General features: G+C 31.9%; 1 pseudogene; it reads right to left on the bottom strand.

Moving 5' to 3' along the window:
* Window positions 1-5217: 5217 nt before the first annotated feature.
* LOC127100984 (cytochrome P450 71A1-like) lies at window positions 5218-9478 on the bottom strand (annotated as a pseudogene).
* Between the last annotated feature and the right edge of the window lie 10284 nt (window positions 9479-19762).

The following is a 19762-nucleotide window of genomic DNA, read 5'->3' as shown; positions in this document are numbered from 1 at the left end:
GAATTGTTGGAAACAAAGAGTAAATCATGGAGGAAAAGAAAACGATAACAAGATTTTTGCAAAGCGAAACTAAGATATTATGTGAAGTTTGGGATATATATAATTCAATGCTTATGCTGTCTAAATCATAGTTTTGATGACCTGATTAAAATCTACATAGTTATTGAAAAAACATGATTGATTAAAAAAAAGTTTGCATGTATTTATAAAACCGTGTTTTAATGTTTGTCTCACTTTTTTTTAGCATAAATAGAATTCTATGAAGGGGAGAGTTGATAAGTATGTAATTACTCATTTATCAATATAATATTAATACACAATTATTAGTTTGCTTAGATACGAAGTAGTATAAAAAATCTTGTGTTTTGTGCTTAATTATGAATTATCCAGAAAAATATGCATTGATCTTATTTTATATATTTTTCATCTTTTTTGGTTAAAAGATGAAAAAGTTGCATAAAAAGGAAGAACGACCGAGCCAAACAAAGTATCTGATCAAAACACCTAGAACCCAAACAAAGTATCTAATCAAAAGACCTATAACCCAAACGAGCTAAATTCATTGGACGAGTTTGTGCTCGAGCTGCAAATTTGGGGCACAATAAATGGCTGGAAATAAAGACCAACTCGTAGAGTGAATGATAGTTCAAGTAGAAAATATGTGGCAGGATGAAAGGAAAACAGGGCAAATTTTTTTCAAAAATATTTAACTTTTCTACCAAATTTATCGCATCAAAAAAAGTGATTCTGGGAAAATGTTAGCACTAAGTAAACCTAAAGTCAATTTTAACCAAATGAAACCAACAAGAAAATGATAGAAACACAATATATATATATATATATATATATATATATATATATATAATATATATATATATAATATATATATATATAATAATATATATATATATATATTGTTATATATATATTTAGCGGATAAAAGCTAAGTTAACTAGATTCCCCTGCTCAATCTCCCTAAATTCAAGAGTAACACAACAAAAATACAAATGATAGAAACACAAGTTATTAAACAAGAAACTAACACAATACTATAAAAAGGATAGATCTACATATGGATATTGGCAACAAGGCGAAGAGGATTCTTATTAAGTTGAGCAATTCCTGGCAACATTTTAGTTCCTATGTGAAGGCAAAGACAACCATAGCATTGTATTCAAAAGGTTCAACTAAGAGCCTATGTGAAGTATGGGAGAGATACAAATCAATGCTTATATGTTTTCCAAATCATAGTTTTATGTTCTAAATCAAGTTGACATATGTATTAAAAAAACACGTTCAATTAAAACAAAAAAATGTGTATGCATGTATTAATAAAACCATGTTTGAATGTTTGTCTCACTTTTGTTTGAGGGTAAACAAAGTGCTATGTCGAGGAGAGTTGACTACTGTGTAATTACTTGTTTGTCACTATCATATTGACACACAATTATTAGCTTACTTAGACATGAAATAACGCATAAATATGCATTGATTTTGTTTTATATCTTTTTGGTGATTCTAGATTGAAATATGAAAAATATACACAAAAGGAATATCAATCGAGCCATAAAAAGTATCTGACTAAAATTCCTTAAGCCAAGGCATTCAAAATTTGTCGCACGAGTTGGAGCTCGAGTAGGAAATATGAGGTCGAATGAATTGTTGGAAACAAAGAGTAAATCATGGAGCTCGAGTAGGAAATATGAGGCCGAATGAATTATTGCAACTAAGGTATTATGTGAAGTTTGGGATAGATACAAGTCAATGCTTATTTTGTCTAAATCATAGTTTTGATGACCTGATTAAAATCTACATAGTTATTGAAAAAACATGATTGATTAAAAAAAAGTTTGCATGTATTTATAAAACCGTGTTTTAATGTTTGTCTCACTTTTTTTTAGCATCAATAGAATTCTATGAAGGGGAGAGTTGATAAGTATGTAATTACTCATTTATCAATATCATATTCGCACATAATTATTAGGTTGCATAGATATGAAGTAACATAAAAAGAATCATGTGTTATTTTCTTAATTAAGAATTATCTAGAAAAATATGCATTCATCTTATTTGATATATTTTTTTTATCATTTTTTGTTAAAAGATGAAAAAGTCGCACAAAAAGGAAAAACAACCGAGCCAAACAAAGTATCTGATCAAAAGACCTAGAACCCAAACTAGCTATACTCATTGGACGAGTTTGAGCTTGAGCGGAAAATTTGCGGCACAATAAATGGCTGGACACAAAGATCAATTCATAGACTGAAAAATATTTCAAGGAGCAAATATGTGGCAGAATGAAAGAAAAAAATGACAAATTTGTTTCAAAAATATTTAACTTTCCCAACAAATTTTTTGCATCTCGAAAAGAGGTTTTGGGAAAATGTTACACTAAGTCAACCTAAGGTCAATTTTAACTAAATGAAACCAACAAGAAAATGATAGAAACAAAATAACAGATAAAAGCTAAGGTAATTAGATTCCCCTGCTGAATCTCCCTAAATTCAAGAGTAACATAACAAAAATATAAATGATAGAAACGCAAGTTATTAAACAAGAAACCAACACAATACTATAAAGAGATATCTACATATGGATATTGGCAACAAGGCGAAAAAGATTCTTTTTATATTGAGCAATTCCTAGCAATATTTTAGTTCCTATGTGAAGTTAAGAGAACCATAGAAGTGTATTCAAAAGGTTCAACTAAGATCCTATGTGAAGTATGGGAGAGATACAAATCAATGCTTATATGTTTTCCAAATCATTGTTTTATGTCATAAATCAAATCCACGTATGTATTAAAAAAACATGTTCAATTTAGACAAAAACATGTGTATGCATGTATTAATAAAACCATGTTTGAATGTTTGTCACACTTTTTTTTTAGGGTAATTACTTGTTTATCACTATCGTATTGACACACAATCTATGTTGAGGAGAGTTGACTAGTGTGTAATTACTTGTTTCTCACTATCATATTGACACACAATTATTAACTTACTTAGACATGAAATAACACACAAAACTCTTATTTTTCTTAATTTAGAATTATCTAGATAGATATGCATTGATTTTGTTTTATATCTTTTTTATGATTCTAGATTGAAATATGAAAAATATACACAAAAGGAATATCAATTGAGGCGAAAAAAATATCTGACTAAAATTCCTAAAACCAAGGAATTTAAAATTTGTCGCACGAGTTGGAGCTCGAGTAGGAAATATGAGGCATAATGAATTGTTGGAAACAAAAAGTAAATGATGGAGGAAAAGAAAACAATAACAGTCTTTTCGCAAAGAGCAATTAATATATTATGTGAAGTTTGGGATAGATAGAAGTGAATGCTTATGTTGTTTAAATCATAGTTTTGATGACCTGATTAAAATCTACATAGTTATTGAAAAAACATGATTGACTAAAAAAAGCTTGCATGTATTTATAAAACCGTGTTTGCACGTTTGTCTCACTTTTTTTAGCAAAAACAAAATTCTATGATAGGGCGAGTTGATAAGTATGTAATTACTCATTTACCAATATCATATTCACACATAATTATTAGGTTACTTAGATACGAAGTAACATAAAAAAAATTGATTTTTTTCCTTACTTAAGAATTATCCAGAAAAATATGCATTGGTCTTATTTTATATATATTTTTTTTTATCATTTTTGGTTAAAAGATGAAAAAGTCGCACAAAAAGGAACAACAGCCGAGCCAAACAAAGTATCTGATCAAAAGACCTAGAACCCAAACAAAGTATCTAATAAAAAGACCTAGAATCAAAACTAGCTAAATTTCATTGGACGAGTTTGAGCTCGAGCTTAAAATTTAGGGCACAATAAATGGCTGGAAACAAAGATCAATTCATAGAGTGAATGATAGGTCAAAGAGAAAATAAGTGGCAGAATGAAAGGACAAGATGACAAATTTTTTGCAAAAATACTTAACTTTCCCAACAAATTTATTGCATCTCAAAAAGAGATTTTGGGAAAATGTTAGCACTAAGTAAACCTAAAGTCAATTTTAACCAAATGAAACCAACAAGAAAATGAGAGAAACACAATAAGTATATATATATATATATATATATATATATATATATATATATATATATATATATATATATATATATATATATATATATATATATATATTATATATATATATATATATATATTATAATATATATATATATATATATAATATATATATATATATATATATATATATATATATATATATATATATAAAAGCTAAGGTAACTAGATTCCCCTACTCAATCTCCCTAAATTCAAGAGTAACACAACAAAAATATAAATAATAGAAACAAAAATTATTAAACAAGAAACCAACACAATACTATGTAGAGATAAATCTACATATGGATATTCGCAACAAGGCGAAGAGGATTCTTTTTATGTTGAGCAATTCCTGGCAGCATTTTAGTTCCTATGTGAAGGCAAAGACAACCATAACAATGTATTCAAAAGGTTCAACTAAGATCCTATGTGAAGTATGGGAGAGATACAAATCAATGCTTACATGTTTTCCAAATCATAATTTTATGTCATAAATCAAATCCATATATGTATTAAGAAAACATGTTCAATTAAAATAAAACAAAAATGTGTATGCATGTATTAATAAAACCATGTTTGAATGTTTGTTTCACTTTTAATTGAGGGTAAACAAAGTGCTATGTCAAGGAGAGTTGACTAGTGTGTAATTACTTGTTTGTCACTATCATATTGACACACAATTTTTAGCTTACTTAGACATGAAGTAACACAGAAAACCCTTATTTTTTCTTAATTTAGAATTATCTAGATAAATATGCATTGATTTTGTTTTACATTTTTTTATGATTCTAGATTGAAATATGAAAAATATACACAAAATAAATATCAATCGAGCCGAAAAAAGTATCTGACTAAAATTCCTAAAACCAAAGCATTCAAAATTTGTCGCACGAGTTGGAGCTCGAGTAGGAAATCTGAGGCATAATGAATTGTTGGAAACAAAGAAAACGATAGCAGTCTTTTTGCAAAGTGCAACTAAGATATTATGTGAAGTTTGGGATAGATACAAGTCAATGCTTATGTTGTCTAAATCATAATTTTGATGATCCGATTAAAATCTACATAGTTACTGAAAAAACATGATTGTTTAAAAAAAGTTTGCATGTACTTATGAAACTGTGTTTGAACAAACATAATAAAGAAAAATCATTTTATTAGTAATAAATAATTCGATACAAGTACCAAAAGTATTGACATCTAGGACTTACACCAACATTAAGTAGCCAAGCAAGGCAAAGTGCATCCATAAGATATCATAACCATATCATCAAGAATTAGGGTTTGAAATACCTGAGAAGTGTCATGATGAAGTCTTCTTGAATCCACGTCTCAAAGATCAGGCAACAATAGATAGATAGATAGCAGATAAAAGCTAAGGTAAATAGATTCCCCGACTCAATCTCCATAAGTTCAAGAGTAACACAACAAAAATATAAATGATAGTAACACAAGTTATTAAACAAGAAACCAACACAATACTATAAAAGAGTTAGATCTACATATGGATATTTGCAACAAGGCGAAGAGGATTCTTTTTATGTTGAGCAATTCCAGACAACACTTTAGTATCAATATCTTGTTCCACTAATCCATGTGGCAATTTCCAATAAAAGGAATATAGAAGATTAGCAAGAATAAGTTCCAATGATGCAACTGCTATAGACATACCAGGACAAATTCTACGAATCTTTCAGGATAAAATTCCTCAGGATTTTTCCAAACATTAGGGTCTCTGAATAGCCCAAACATTCACAAACAATATAGTCTTAGCTGGAATGTTGTAGAATTCTATAGTACGTTTTCCCCTTGATTCTCTTGACACAAGCAGTGGGGCTGGTAGGTGCAATCTTAGTGTCTCTTTAATCACTGCTTTGAAATAAGGAAAGTTTTGAATATCATGTTCTTCTAAAAAACCCTTTTTAGATTTCAAATTCCTAATTTCTTCTATTACTTTTTTTATTACTCTTGGATTTTTTATTAGAGCACTCATAGCCCAAACTAATGTCGCTGATGTAGTATCTGTTGCACCAACAAGCATGTTCTACAAAGAAATGAGTCATTACATATTAATTAAAACAATGTTTATTGCAACCAATCAATTGTTGAAAACTATATAGTAAAACAAAACTATATACAATTTCTGAACCATTATAAGATAGTTTTTGTTGACTATACAATATAGGTCTATTAGAAAACACAAGATCATTGTTTTTCAATACTTCTTTGGCTATTTCAGCTGAAGAAACAACAATAGCTTGTCTTAAGCCAAGTTGAAGTGAAAACAAGGGATCATATATTTTAGGGAATTGTGAAAATTGAAGATAAAGATTCGAAATATCTAGTTGATGAAGATTTCCTAGTATGGGAAGACCTTTAGGACCAGGTGGCATGGTTCTATGCTTGTGGAAGAACAAAAACAAAGGAAGAATTAGACTCATAACAAGAACTAGTACAACAAACAACATTGTTACAATCACCTATGTCTTTGTTTTTATGAGAAAGAGTTATCCATTTTTTTTTTAATGAAATGAGAATGAGTTACAAATTGTGTTACTATAATATACTAACATGTGCGTCCACATTTTTTAACTCACATTCTATTGTCACGCGACATCACGTGACAACTTGCATATATTTTATAAGAAGTATCAAAATAAAATAATGGAGATTCTTAGGACAAATAGACAGTGTCATAGATAGCATGGTATGTGAGTTTGTTTTTACAAAGTGGAACATGAGGTTTTGTCTTAATATGGTTTAGATAATAGCAACATATGAATGATATTGACTTATATGTCAAATTTGACTGAGATCAAGACACAACAAATTTGTTAAAAAAGAAAAGAAAGAAAATTACACATAAAAGAAGGAACTTTATTTCAAACTAGTTATAACTCGTTAATTTGCACGTGAAAGATCATTGACATTATTCATTGAGCAATTGGAGTTTTTCAAGCATTGCATATGCAACAAATTATTCATTGAGCAATTGGAACTTTGTACAAAGTTGTTTGGAATAATTCAACTTATTCTACTAAGGTCAATGTACAATAGTGGTTTGTTTCTAACAAGAGTATCCATATACCTATCTTATTGCAACAAAGAAACATTAAGTTCATTGAAAGCAAAACTAATAATTTGAGTTCATTATTGGTGATCACTAAACTTTTTTCATATATCATATGTAAGTTAGATGAAAAGTTGAAAAAAAAGCATATGTGACTTTAAAGAAAATTAACATGTAACTAATTCTATTTTCTAAAAAAGTACCTGGTGTGTAATCCTTCTATAAGGGGAAGAGATTCAGAGATCTTAGTAGATATCTTACACGAATGGGACGAGGGTTACCTCACAGTGGAGAGTAGACATATATAGTGGTTTTTGAGATTGTTTAAGGGACCAACTCATGTGAGATGAGAGGCCCCGTCGGTGGTTGGCGCTGTTGACTTGTAGATGGACAGTGAAACTATCGGTGTTAAGATTGTCAGGAGCAAAGTACTCTCGAGAAGTATTAGATGATATTGAATGAGTATCACTTGATCCCCCTCCCTTTGAGGGATGGATATTTATAGGGATTTCTAATTCTGAAGGTCTTCTTGGAAAAGGTTGTCGCCGGTCCAATCAAAGGGGTGGACTATTAAATTCAATAGCTAAGGAATACATGGGTCAATAGCTATCTTGACTTTCCTGTTATCCATGACACATCTTATCCTACGTTTCTTCTCCACAAGGACAACGAAAACGTAGAGGTGAGGTAGTACCTCCCTTCGAGCGACATTGCGTTATCGCCCCTTTATTAAGGATGGCCTTAAGCTGTTGTCCTACACAGGGATATTTGAAAATATAACATTATACAATCCCTAATACATGAGTCCTTTAATAGTGGTCGAAGTGTTTTTCACTCTTGGTTAATGGGAGTATTCCGATGACTGAAATTTTCCTTTGTGAGGCCTTCTTCGACCTTACATCTATAAGACTTAGGTACCGAGGAGTTGATCCCTTTAGATATTATATCATGTAACCTGGCTGAGGGATAACGAGTCCCTTAGGTGGGTCATTTTCACCTTTCAGGTGGGAGTACTGTATATCCCTCTAACTAGACTTGGAACTAAGTCTTTGGGGCTTGATACGGGTTGCACCCATTAGGCATGATTTTAGAAGATATCTCGACTGTGGAGATATTGAGTCCCTCGGGCGGAAGCTTTTTCTTCTCTAGGAATTCTAAGTTCCTCGGAAATTATGTAGCCTGGTTGGGAACGTCAAGTCCCTCTGGCGGGTCGTTCTCACCTTTCAGAAAGGATTTCTATCAAGCCATCAAGCGAGACTTGACACTAAGCCTCCAGGGCTTGATACATGTGACATCTATTAGGCATGAATTCAGAAGCTATCTCATCCGAGGAGATACTAAGTCCTTCAGGAGGAAGTTTTTTCTACTATGAGAATTCTATGTTCTAGAGATATTATGTAGCCTGGTTGGGAACATCAAATCTCTCAGGCGGGTCGTACTCACCTTTTAGACGAGACTTCTATTGAGCCCTCTAGAAAGACTTAACATTTTGAATTGATTCAATCAAACTTAACATTTTGAATCACATGATCTTAATTTTGTTTACTTAATTCGATTCAAAAGAATATTTGAATCGAGTCACTTTGATTCCTGAGAATATAGACAAAACACGATTGCTGGGAATATAGACAAAACAGGATTCAAACAACTGTGTAAATAGATTCCTGTGTAAATCGATTCCTGCAGAACCAAAATCATGAATTAAAAAGAAAACTCACCAATTTGAATCAAATAAATTATTTCAAAGGCAATTTGTAACTTTCAATGCCAGCTGGAAGAGTTCTAACAAACTGATTCTAGGCTGTTAGAGAAGAAACTAACATCTAACATTACTAAAGTTTGTTAGTTGTTAGTTTTTATTCTAAAAGAGTCGAATCTTGTAGAACACGGTAGAAACATTTCTATTCCCACACATTATGGTATTTATGAGACCATTGCCAAGAGATATTGCATTAAGAATTCTTGGCAAAAGTCCAAAAGTCAATTTTTTTTTTGACATCTCTTGCATTTGACACTGTTTGAAGTCACCTCGGCAAAACACTCTTCAACAGGGGAATCAAAGCCTTCAAATATCTCATCACAATCTTTGCTCTCACCAACAAACGACAATTTCACTTGTTCATATATACTTGCATATTTGAACACCTTGAAAAACATTTTCTCCTATTGTCATTCAAAACATTATTCATACTCGAGAGTGAAATTAATAAATCATTGTTTTTCAATACTTCTTTGGCTATGATGGCAAGACCTTTAGGACCAGGTGGCATGGTTCTATGTTTGAGGATGAACAAAAACAAAGGAAAAATTAAACACATAACAAGAAGAACTAGAGTATTCTAATTAACTATAGGTTCGAAATTTTTAGATTCAATAATCATTGATTAAATTATAATAGTTTCTCCGAGGTTGGTCTAGTTCTAATGTAAAAGGTTAGAAGGCGTTTGTTTTATTGGAAAAATTTTAATCTCTTAAGTTAATTCTAAAAGATTGGGACAAATAAGTTTTTGGATGTCAGGATTGATTCTTATAAGGAAGTTATTAAGAAGTTGGACTCTTTGACTGACCAAAGAGAGGAGATTCAAGTCCGATCTAGTATCATATTTGATCTCTAAATTTTATTAATGATTAAGGACTCTCAAATTATATAAAGATCTAAATTTAAGTGACTTAAGGAAGGTGACTCAAATTCTGAATTTATTTTCAGGGTTCTAGCAAGAGTAGGAGCAGGAGGAGCACTATTTTAGCCTTGAAGGTTTATGAAGTTTAGTTGGAAATGGATGTTTGAGGTTAGGCAAGAAGAACTTAATTATTTTTCGAAGATCTTCAACGAGGCGAATTTGAATAAACCTTGTCTGGACGAGTTAGTCTTTCGCACTCTCTCTGATAAGGATAATCTTGCCTTGAGAGCTGATTTTTCTTCTCAGAATCTTGACTTTGCTATTACTCTATGTGATGATAACAAGAGTCCTAGGCGTGATGATTTTTGTTTCTCCTTTTTAAAAAGGTTTTGGAATTTATTTAGGGGTGAGTTGAAGGTGTCATACCCTAATTTTTAACTCTAAGGTCCCACATATCATTTGCATCTTTTGCATACAAGCAAGGGCATATCTTGCTCTTGCAGGGATCACCAAGCACCCCTTTGTTTTACCTTTGTGTTTATTATTTCATTTCTTATCTATCCACTAATCAAAATACCAAAAAAAAATATGTCTTGTTTCTCTTAAGTTTATTGTGCAAGGTAAGGCTTCTCAAGTCAAAGCATCTCAAAGTTTGGTGACCTACTTCTCAAGAAGGTCAAAGGTTCATGTGTTTATTTTCATGCCTTCTTCAACAAGCAACTTAAAGCTTTGAGCAATCTAATCAAGAGACATCAATGAAACCTTAGCTTGAGTTCATATGATCACTCATGTTCTTCGAAATGCAAGGAAAGTCCAAGTGTACAAACTTGTTCCAAGTGGGTTGACCTAAAAGTCAACAATTTGAAGTCAAGGTTCCAAGGATCACAACTCCTTCAATTCTCAACATTTTTGAATGCCCCTTTTTTCATATGACTCTTCTCAGCATCCTCTATAACTTCTCTTTACATGACAAACACCAATTATACTTGGACGATCTTCAAACGTTTGGAGACATTATAGGTCATTTGTGGGCTTATGAAATTTGACCTATTTTCAAGTGACTTTTGGCCAAGTTTTAAAGATCATAACTTCCTCAATTTTCAACATATGGAGTTGATTCTTCTTGCACAATGCCATTTGTGATTCCATCTACAAGTTTGCTTCAAGGACCACAATCAAATTATACTTGGAAAGCCATGGAATTCATTGAAACATTACATGTCATTTTCAGCCATGGAACACTTGAATTTTTCTAAGTTATGGAACCAGTATTTTATGCCAACTTCAACACACCATAACTTTGCGCTCAAACATCAAAATGCAACCTTTCTTGGCTCATTGTAATCTTGACCATGATGTTAACATCCAAAACGAATGGGATAAAAAAGCCTCTTGAACAAGATGCCTCATTGATTTGAACATGTTTAACCAAGTCTCAAGAAGTTAATTGACCCTTAAAATACATCATTTGGCTGAGTTTTGAGGAGTTTCAAGTCACACTTTTCACACACTTGGATCAATTCGTTTTGCACAAATTCTACATCATTCCACACGTATTTGGATCTAGTTACATTGCCTATAAATAGAGGAATATTTTGCCTTCATTTGCAAGCTTTTGAGATCCAAGAAACCCCTGCTGCAACTTGAAGTTTTTCCAGAAAATTCAACTATCGTGTTTTGAGTTTCAGCCTGTTTCAATCCATTTTCTTGATTCTATTAGCTTCATCGTCATTTAATTTAATTTTTCGTGGCATGCTTGTTTCTGAAACTTCTTTGAAATTCCCTTTGCTCAGTTCACATAAATGAATTTGAAACATGAGGATGAATTCAGGATGAGAAAAGGATCACAATGGAAGTGCTCTCGTGTCCTGAAGTTACCAAACGATGAAACTCCGATGAGAGCTCACTGGAGAAGATGACCGGAGTATTTCTCAGGTGGTCTGAGTTTGGACCAGACACGTTGGCATTTTGAAATGTTTTGATTGGTTAAATTCAAACTGGATTATATGTTTGGCTTGCAGGGTGTTGCACCGCGTCTTTCATCATTTGGAGTGTTGGATTTGCTACGTCAACTAATGAAGTGTGATCCAACGCTTCTGGTTTTTTCTGATTTTTATTCTTTTTCTTTTATTACTTTAAATTTCTTTTTCTTTAAAAATTTGTAGTAGTTTTATTTTTTATCCAAAAAAATCCAAGAATAATTTCTAAAATTCTCTTTTATTTTTCTTCATCTGATTTTTATTTTTTCACAGTTTATTTCATTGATTTGCTATTTTTTATGATTTTTCTCTTTTCTCCCTTATTTTAATTGGTTTAAAAATATTTTTATGCATTTTTAAATTCTGAAATTTTTATTTTATGGTTGTCATTTTATTTCCAAACTTCCATAACTTTCTTGGCCATTTATTTGGTGTTTTGAAAGATTTTGTGGATTTTTCATTTTATTTTCATTTTAAAAATACCTTTAATGCATTTTTAATTCATTTAATTGCATTTTTAATTTGTTTGATCTTGTGAATTTCTGTTGGCCTTGGATCATGATGATTTTGACTTCAAGTCTCATCAAACTCAATAGATCTTGGGTGTTGATGGGGTAAAAACACTAATCCACCAAAATGGTTGATTGATTTTGATGATGACTTGATCAAATTTGTGATTCAATTTGGGTGTGACTTCTTTTTATCCCATTTCATCTTCATCCATTTCTTTTATTTTGATCAATTGGATGCATTGGTATCCATATTGTTTATGATGTGTGGATTGGTGCTTGATGAACTTTTATAATTTCAAATCTACCTTCTATGTGGTCATGAATCATTTAAGGTACTCTGGATTGATGCATATGTTTTTCCTAAGTGTCATGAAATATGGATTGAAGTAATGGACCATCCACCTAGCCTTTGTGCTTGATCATCCCCTTTCATTTTATTTTCTTGTGTATCATAGCTTTAGGAGGATGATTTACATAACATTTCTCTAACATGTATTAACACAAACATTATTATTGACCAACCTCAGATAGTTGTGACTTATATATAAGTCCAATTATGATTGCTTAACATAGTGCTAAATTTGTACCAAAGGCAATACCATTTTTATAAAGATTGTAAGTCTCCTATTCCTCATGGTATTATGTGAAAATTTTGCTCCTTTTCCATTTGTGAGAGCTAGTAGCATACTTGTTGATTTTATCCAAATTGGAGCCCTTCTTATAAATGATGTATAAGGTTCATATTTTATTGTTTGTGAGTGGATAGTTGAGTGTTATCCAAAAAGTGACCAAAACATCTTTTCATCTTTGATTGCTAACATCATTTACTAACAATTTACTTGTAATAACTTTTACTTCAAAGTCATTTACCTTTATGCCTTTACTTTTTATGTCATTTACTTTATATTTTATTTTAGCATTTCATATCATATTGTTGTGTGATTATATTATTTTGTTCTTTGACCATTTGGATCTTTTGATAATATTGTAAAGAAGACACTAACAAAAAAAACCTAAAAAAAGAAGCTTATTACTCCTAATTCATGGACTTATGATTACTACCCTTGTGGAGTTATGGAATTAGAATTAGGATCTTGACCTTTACTTTGAGACTTGTGACTTGAGATCCTGGAATTCATCTGATATCCCTTGGCTTTGGATTTCTCTGTGAAGACTTGACTTGATTACTCTGACTTCATCTGACTCATGGATTACTATTTGCTTATTTTGCTTGCATGAAGCTTAATCCAAATGAGGGAATTATTGCTTGACTCATGTCATAAGGCTTTTTATCTCTTGGTTAGATCTTTCTTCTTTAGCTTTTACTTTATGCTTTAGGATAGTCTCTTCTTCTCCTTTCCCCTTCTTTAATTTTCAAAAATCTTCTCTCTTTTTCAAAACCTTCTTGTCTTAACTTGAACCATTTTCTCAATAAACCTTGACTTTTATCAAGTGACTTTCAAACCCTTTTCTTAATAAATGTTAATATATATTAAGCATGTCTAGACTAATTTTAAAAGAATTAAAAAATTCCTAACTCATTCAAACCATTTTGTCCCCTTGTGTACTGTTTTTTTTTTAATTTTTCAAGGCATTATACATGAGTCATTTCCATAGTTGAGTTATAATTCTCCTATCTCCATAGTATTGATGATGATTCTTTTCCATCTGTGGGAGCTAGTGGCATACTTGTTGATTCTTATCTAAGTTGGAGTCCCTCTCATGATGATGCAAAGTTCTCATATTTATGGATGACTAGTTAAGTATTCTCCTTAAAATGACAAAATGTCTTTTCCATAAAAATGAATAAAAATAAACTCCCTTTTTTATTTTTTACCACAAACTACGAGGTTTTGATCCTCCATTGCACTTTGTTCGTATGTCTGAATGAGACTTTAAAAGTCTTGGCAAACACCAAATCATAATAAAAATGCTTATTTTCTCATCTCTTCAATCTTTTAACAAAAACATCCTTTTTCAAGCAAAAATTTATATATTTTCAAAGAGATTCCTATGGAGTACCATGGATGTTTAGGGTATTAATACATTCCATTTGCATAACTAACCCCCGTGCCCTTGTTCTCTTTTTACTAGTTTTGTTTTAAAACTTCTTCTGGTTTTGTTTGTACTTTTTCCATTTTCCTTTAGAAACAATAAAAATGCGGTGGCGACTCTTGCTTTGCGAGTTAGGTAATCAATAACTTAATCTCAAAATTTTTACCGCTACAGTAAAGTGCCGACTCTGTTGGGGAGTAATCCCTAGTGGGTTAAGCCCATCTTTGTTTTTGTGTATATATTATGTTTGATATTGTTTGTTATTGATTGCTCTATCTGGTGCTTAGTGATCTTTGTGTGGTGAGATAAGTCATATACCCGGACTTGAGAGCTCTTATGATGGGAGGGCGGTATAGTCATGTTTGGTTTACGTGGAGTTAATCCTTAATAAGATGACTTGAGATCCCCCGCTCAGTGGAGGACCCTTTGGGATTACTGATGTCACGCGAGTACTCGTAGTTGGCATTACTGTTTCCGACCTGGGAGCCTGAGAGGCTAAGGACCTTAGAACCCTTCACCCATCTTGGCCTTTTAGGACATAGTGCGGTGGATATTCAGGTGTAGACTTGAATTAGTTATTACGCGATGGTTGTAGTATTATATTTCTAAAATGCCTTGCAAAAGCGGGATGGTTATAGCGCTCACATGAGGTAAGGACCATATGTCTCCCTCGATAGGAATCGCCTCACCCTAAGCATATCGCACTCTCCAAATTATGGGTAACATGGAGAGAGACATCTCTTGGGAAGAGATAAGTTAGACTCAACACTCCACTATTGACTTATGGGTGGTTATCATTGTTGGACTTGAGACTTCAAACACAATAGGGGGGGGGGGTAAATTGTGTGGTTTGGAAAAACGTGTTTTTGAAAAACTTTTGGAAATAAAATCAGAGTTTAAAACCATTTAAAAAAAATAAATTATGGACATAAAAGGAGTTAAGGGAAAAGAGAAACACCAAGAACTATAGAGGTTCGGTTAAAAACAAAATGACATATCCCTCTCCCCAAAAATTGGTCTTGAGAGTTTTTAATAATACTTTGAGAGCTTTTAGCATGAAAGGCGCACGAACTCCCTTATACAAAGAAATGGTGATTGATCTTGAATCACAATATACAAGACATTGGATATGGGCGTTTGCATCTTTTATTTATAATAAGCTTGAGATTGAAGGGTCAATCTTCCTTGCAAAACGGTGGTTAGTCTTCTCTACACAGACATAGGCCTTTGAGCGGTTAGTCTTCAAGTTTAATAACCTTTGAGCTTAATACCTTGGTTTTAACAGGTTTAACCAAAAACCTAAGATTTTAACACCAGGATTATCTCAAACCTGTGCAGTTTTTAACTACCGGACTAAGCTTCAACCTATCTTGATTTTACTACCAGACTGGGCAAGAACCTTGGAGATTTTATCATGGGTTGATCTCCAACCTAAACTTGGACTGAAAAACCCAATCAAAAGAAAAGATTTTTACGGGTTTAGCTTAACCCAAATAAATCCCTAATTGGACATTATTTAACCAAGGTATACACAATTGGTAGAATTTTTCAATTCTACCAATTCCATATTTACAAAAATGATCTCACTCACAAAAGGACCTTTCTCACCAAAACACTAAGGCTAAAAAGATAGTGAGAGAAAGTTAAAGAAATTTTTAGAGAGAGAGAGAGAGAGATGAAACTGTCAAAACACGATTTTTGATGCTTTAAAAAAATGGAACCTCTATTTATAGGCCTCAGGTTGGCACCAAGAGGAATTTGAAATTAATGCATTTTACCATTATTTAATCGGTTAGCACTTTTTCTTAATCGATTAGAAGTTGAAAATAATCGTTTGTAAGTTCCATAAAAGGAAAGAAAATATATATAATCGTTGCACATCATTAAAGGGTTGTCTAAATTGCTTGTGACACAAGTTTGAACTAATCTAGTCGTTTAGACAAATGAGCTAATCGATTAGATAAGCTGGAATTTGCTCTCCAGATATTTTAATAGCTCCTCAGTAATCTGGCACAACTTCAAGACATTTTCAAAGATGTTTTCTTTGAAAAAAAGTTTGAAAGGTGTTTTTGTGTGTTTGTGCTTTTAGCCTTATACTTTTACGATAAAGTCTTTTTCCTTTACAAATGTTCACTCATTACTAAAATAGGCGATCACCATATATATTGTTGTAATACTTTGTCGGGTATTACTCTTTATGTTGACACATACTTGAATGGCTTAAGATATGACTTTATTTGCATTATTTATTTTCCATCATCGGAGAGTCAAGTTTATCAAAACCCTAAATATAGGTTTCCATCTTTATCTTTTCAATCGTTCATTCTTAACTTATTATTAGTTGCAACCATTAAAAGTCGATGTCCTTGTTAAAAGCATATCACCTGCAAAGCAAGGTTTCACATTCTCCCCCTTTTTGAGGATGACCACACATCTCTCATGGGAGGTGGTAAAAGAAAAAGATATAGATGTATTTCGAATGACTAAACTCCCCATGAGTTAGATAAACCCTACTCCCTCCTAAGAGTATACTTCTCTGCCTTTTTCAAAATAAAAAAGGCGGGAAAAGATTGCATTGCGAAAAATAAATATGCAAACAAGGGAAATTTATTAATTTTGAAAAAGAAAAGGCTCATATTGTTACTACGAAATTTGAATTATAGGAATGTATAATACATGAAGGAAAATTATAAAATTCAAAGATACAAAAACAAAGTGTTGAATTGAAATTTTGCCACAAAACATGAAATAACAAATGAAAGCACATAAGTGAGACTATTCTATGCAATGAGTTCCAAAGATGTGAAATCATGAAGGAGACTTAATAATCGAAAGTAAATCAAAGATGAAAGAGATAAGACAACAACAAAATAATCATATTGGGGTGTTCCCCTGAAGGTATTAGGGACATGCAACTATAGAGGATTGTGTAGTGCTATTTTTCCACCATATTGGTGATAATTGTTGAGCAATTATATAGTTATATGTATTGGGTTGAGTTGTTAATATATATATATATATATATATATATATATATATATATATATATATATATATATATAATATATGTGTGTGTGTGTGTGTGTGTGTGTGTGTGTGTAGTTCAGAGAGGAACTACTGTGGTGGCCTTATATTGGTGATGTTGTGGGTTTAGAGAAGAATAGGTGGCCTTATATTAGGATGTTGTGGGTTCAGAGAAGAATTGGTGATGATTGTTGTATTGATTGATTTGTCATATTTCACGTATCATATATATCGGAGATAGGTAAAACTTCAGTCTAGTGATGGTCACAGGTTCAGAGAAGAATCAATGATGGGTCTCAGGTTCAGAAAGGAACCATAGATAGTGGATTAATCAGTAACATAACTCTGACATCCAAACCTTGGTACCACATGTATTGGAGGAGCATAGGAGAATTACATTGTATTATATATATATAATATATATAATATATATATATATATATATATATATATATATATATATATATATATATATAATATATATATATATATATAATATATAATATATATATATATATATGTTGTGTGTGTGTGTGTGTGTATGTGTGTATTGTGATTGATTATTGTTGTTAATGGATCTATGTCATTGATTGATAATATTATTGAGTTATCCTTGTTGTTTTATGCACCATTAACATTTATAAATGTATTGACACGCATGTTTTCTTGTTTGTGTTATTGTTTACACATGTCGTGTAGATACTCTTGTAGAGGAGCCTTAGTTGTTGTTATGTTGGAGGCATGCCATAAATTCTTTCTTTAATATTTATCTTTTTGAGTTATTTTAGTTTTCTGCAATTCGCTCTTATTGTGTTACATTGGGACTGTTATCCTTTGTTTTGTGTTTCTGGATGTTATTGGTCTAATTTCCCTATGGTTGGTTTTGAAGTATGAGACATTTGATATTTTTGAGTTCTGCTGCTTGATTATAAATTTGAGTAAGATGTTTGATGTTGAGAAAATATGTGACACCATGCTGCTGAGTTAAAATTATTTGTGTATGTTTTTATAAAATAATGGTTTGGGGTTTATGGTTTTACACATGTTATTGCATGTAGTAGGTGTTATAGATACCCGTAGTATCCCTCTGGAAAATATAAGGAGAAATCTTGATCCTTCACCATTTTTTGTGTTTTGCTTCATTTTGGTTCCTCTTTTGCCTGGGATACTTCTTAAAGCCTGAAATTACCAAAAACGTGGTACCAAAGCATAAAATGTGATAAAACAAAGTGAATCGAACAAAAATGGGAAAATAATGAAGTAAAAAATCTATTAAAAGTGACGTGAAAATCTTGATCCTTCACCATTTTTTGTGTTTTGCTTCATTTTGGTTCCTCTTTCACCCGAGATACTTCTTAAAGCCTAAAATTACCAAAAACGTGGTACCAAAGCATAAAATGTGATAAAACAAAGTGAATCGAACAAAAATGGGAAAATAATGAAGTAAAAAATCTATTAAAAGTGACGTGAAAATAACTTATCACATACCATATTACACATCAGAACAACCAGAGAAAATAACAATATCATAAGTAACACATAAGTAAGGTGGTTGTTACACATCAAGAGATCAGATCAACATATAGGTGGTTGCTACACATTAAGAGATCAGATCAACATATGGGTGGTTACTACACATCAAGAGATCAGATCAACGCATATACAAGACATCATGCTATAACATATGGTACACATGATCATTACTCCCCCCTTTTCCCACAATTTGGCAAAGGAATGGAAATAACCACTAACAAAACAACAAGCTTCAATATCCGTAATTAAAACTTGACAAGAACAAAAACCAACCAGACCGCTCACATATTCACCCCAAAAGACTTCAAATTAGGAACATGTGCCATATAATCGGGCCACTAGAGCATATACAACAAGGAACACCAAAATGGCAGTAGCAGCAACAACAAGTTAAGGTGAAAAAGCTCCAACAAATTTCCATCAAAAACCAGATCATATTCATTAACTGGTACACATATGTTGGACATGATGTCTTAGACATCAAATAGCTTATAATTGAAGCTCGACAACATATAAGGAATACCATCATTATTAACCTAAATCTCCTTCATCAACCTAGGATAACAAGCACTAACATTCAACATTGTCTTCAATAATTGAGCATCACTATGATGCTCCATAAATTAATTATACTTAAGTGCTTCGACAAAGAGTTATTTTGCATCCTCATTTGAAGTTTCTTCTTCTTCCTCGCCTTCGTTTTCCTTGGTCATAATCTCGTAAATAAAGAGAACCTTGCTTCCACCCTAGTAATTAATAATTGAAGGTGAAAGCTTCACACATTTTCCTCTATCATACACCATTCTACACTCCTCATTGCCTTCAAAATAACACTCAACAGTAATGTTCACAATAACTCCTTGACCATATTTTCATAGCAAAGACCA

Source organism: Lathyrus oleraceus, chromosome 7, assembly GCF_024323335.1.
Source record: "Lathyrus oleraceus cultivar Zhongwan6 chromosome 7, CAAS_Psat_ZW6_1.0, whole genome shotgun sequence".
NCBI lineage: Eukaryota > Viridiplantae > Streptophyta > Magnoliopsida > Fabales > Fabaceae > Lathyrus > Lathyrus oleraceus.
This window is presented reverse-complemented; position numbering and strand designations above follow the sequence as displayed.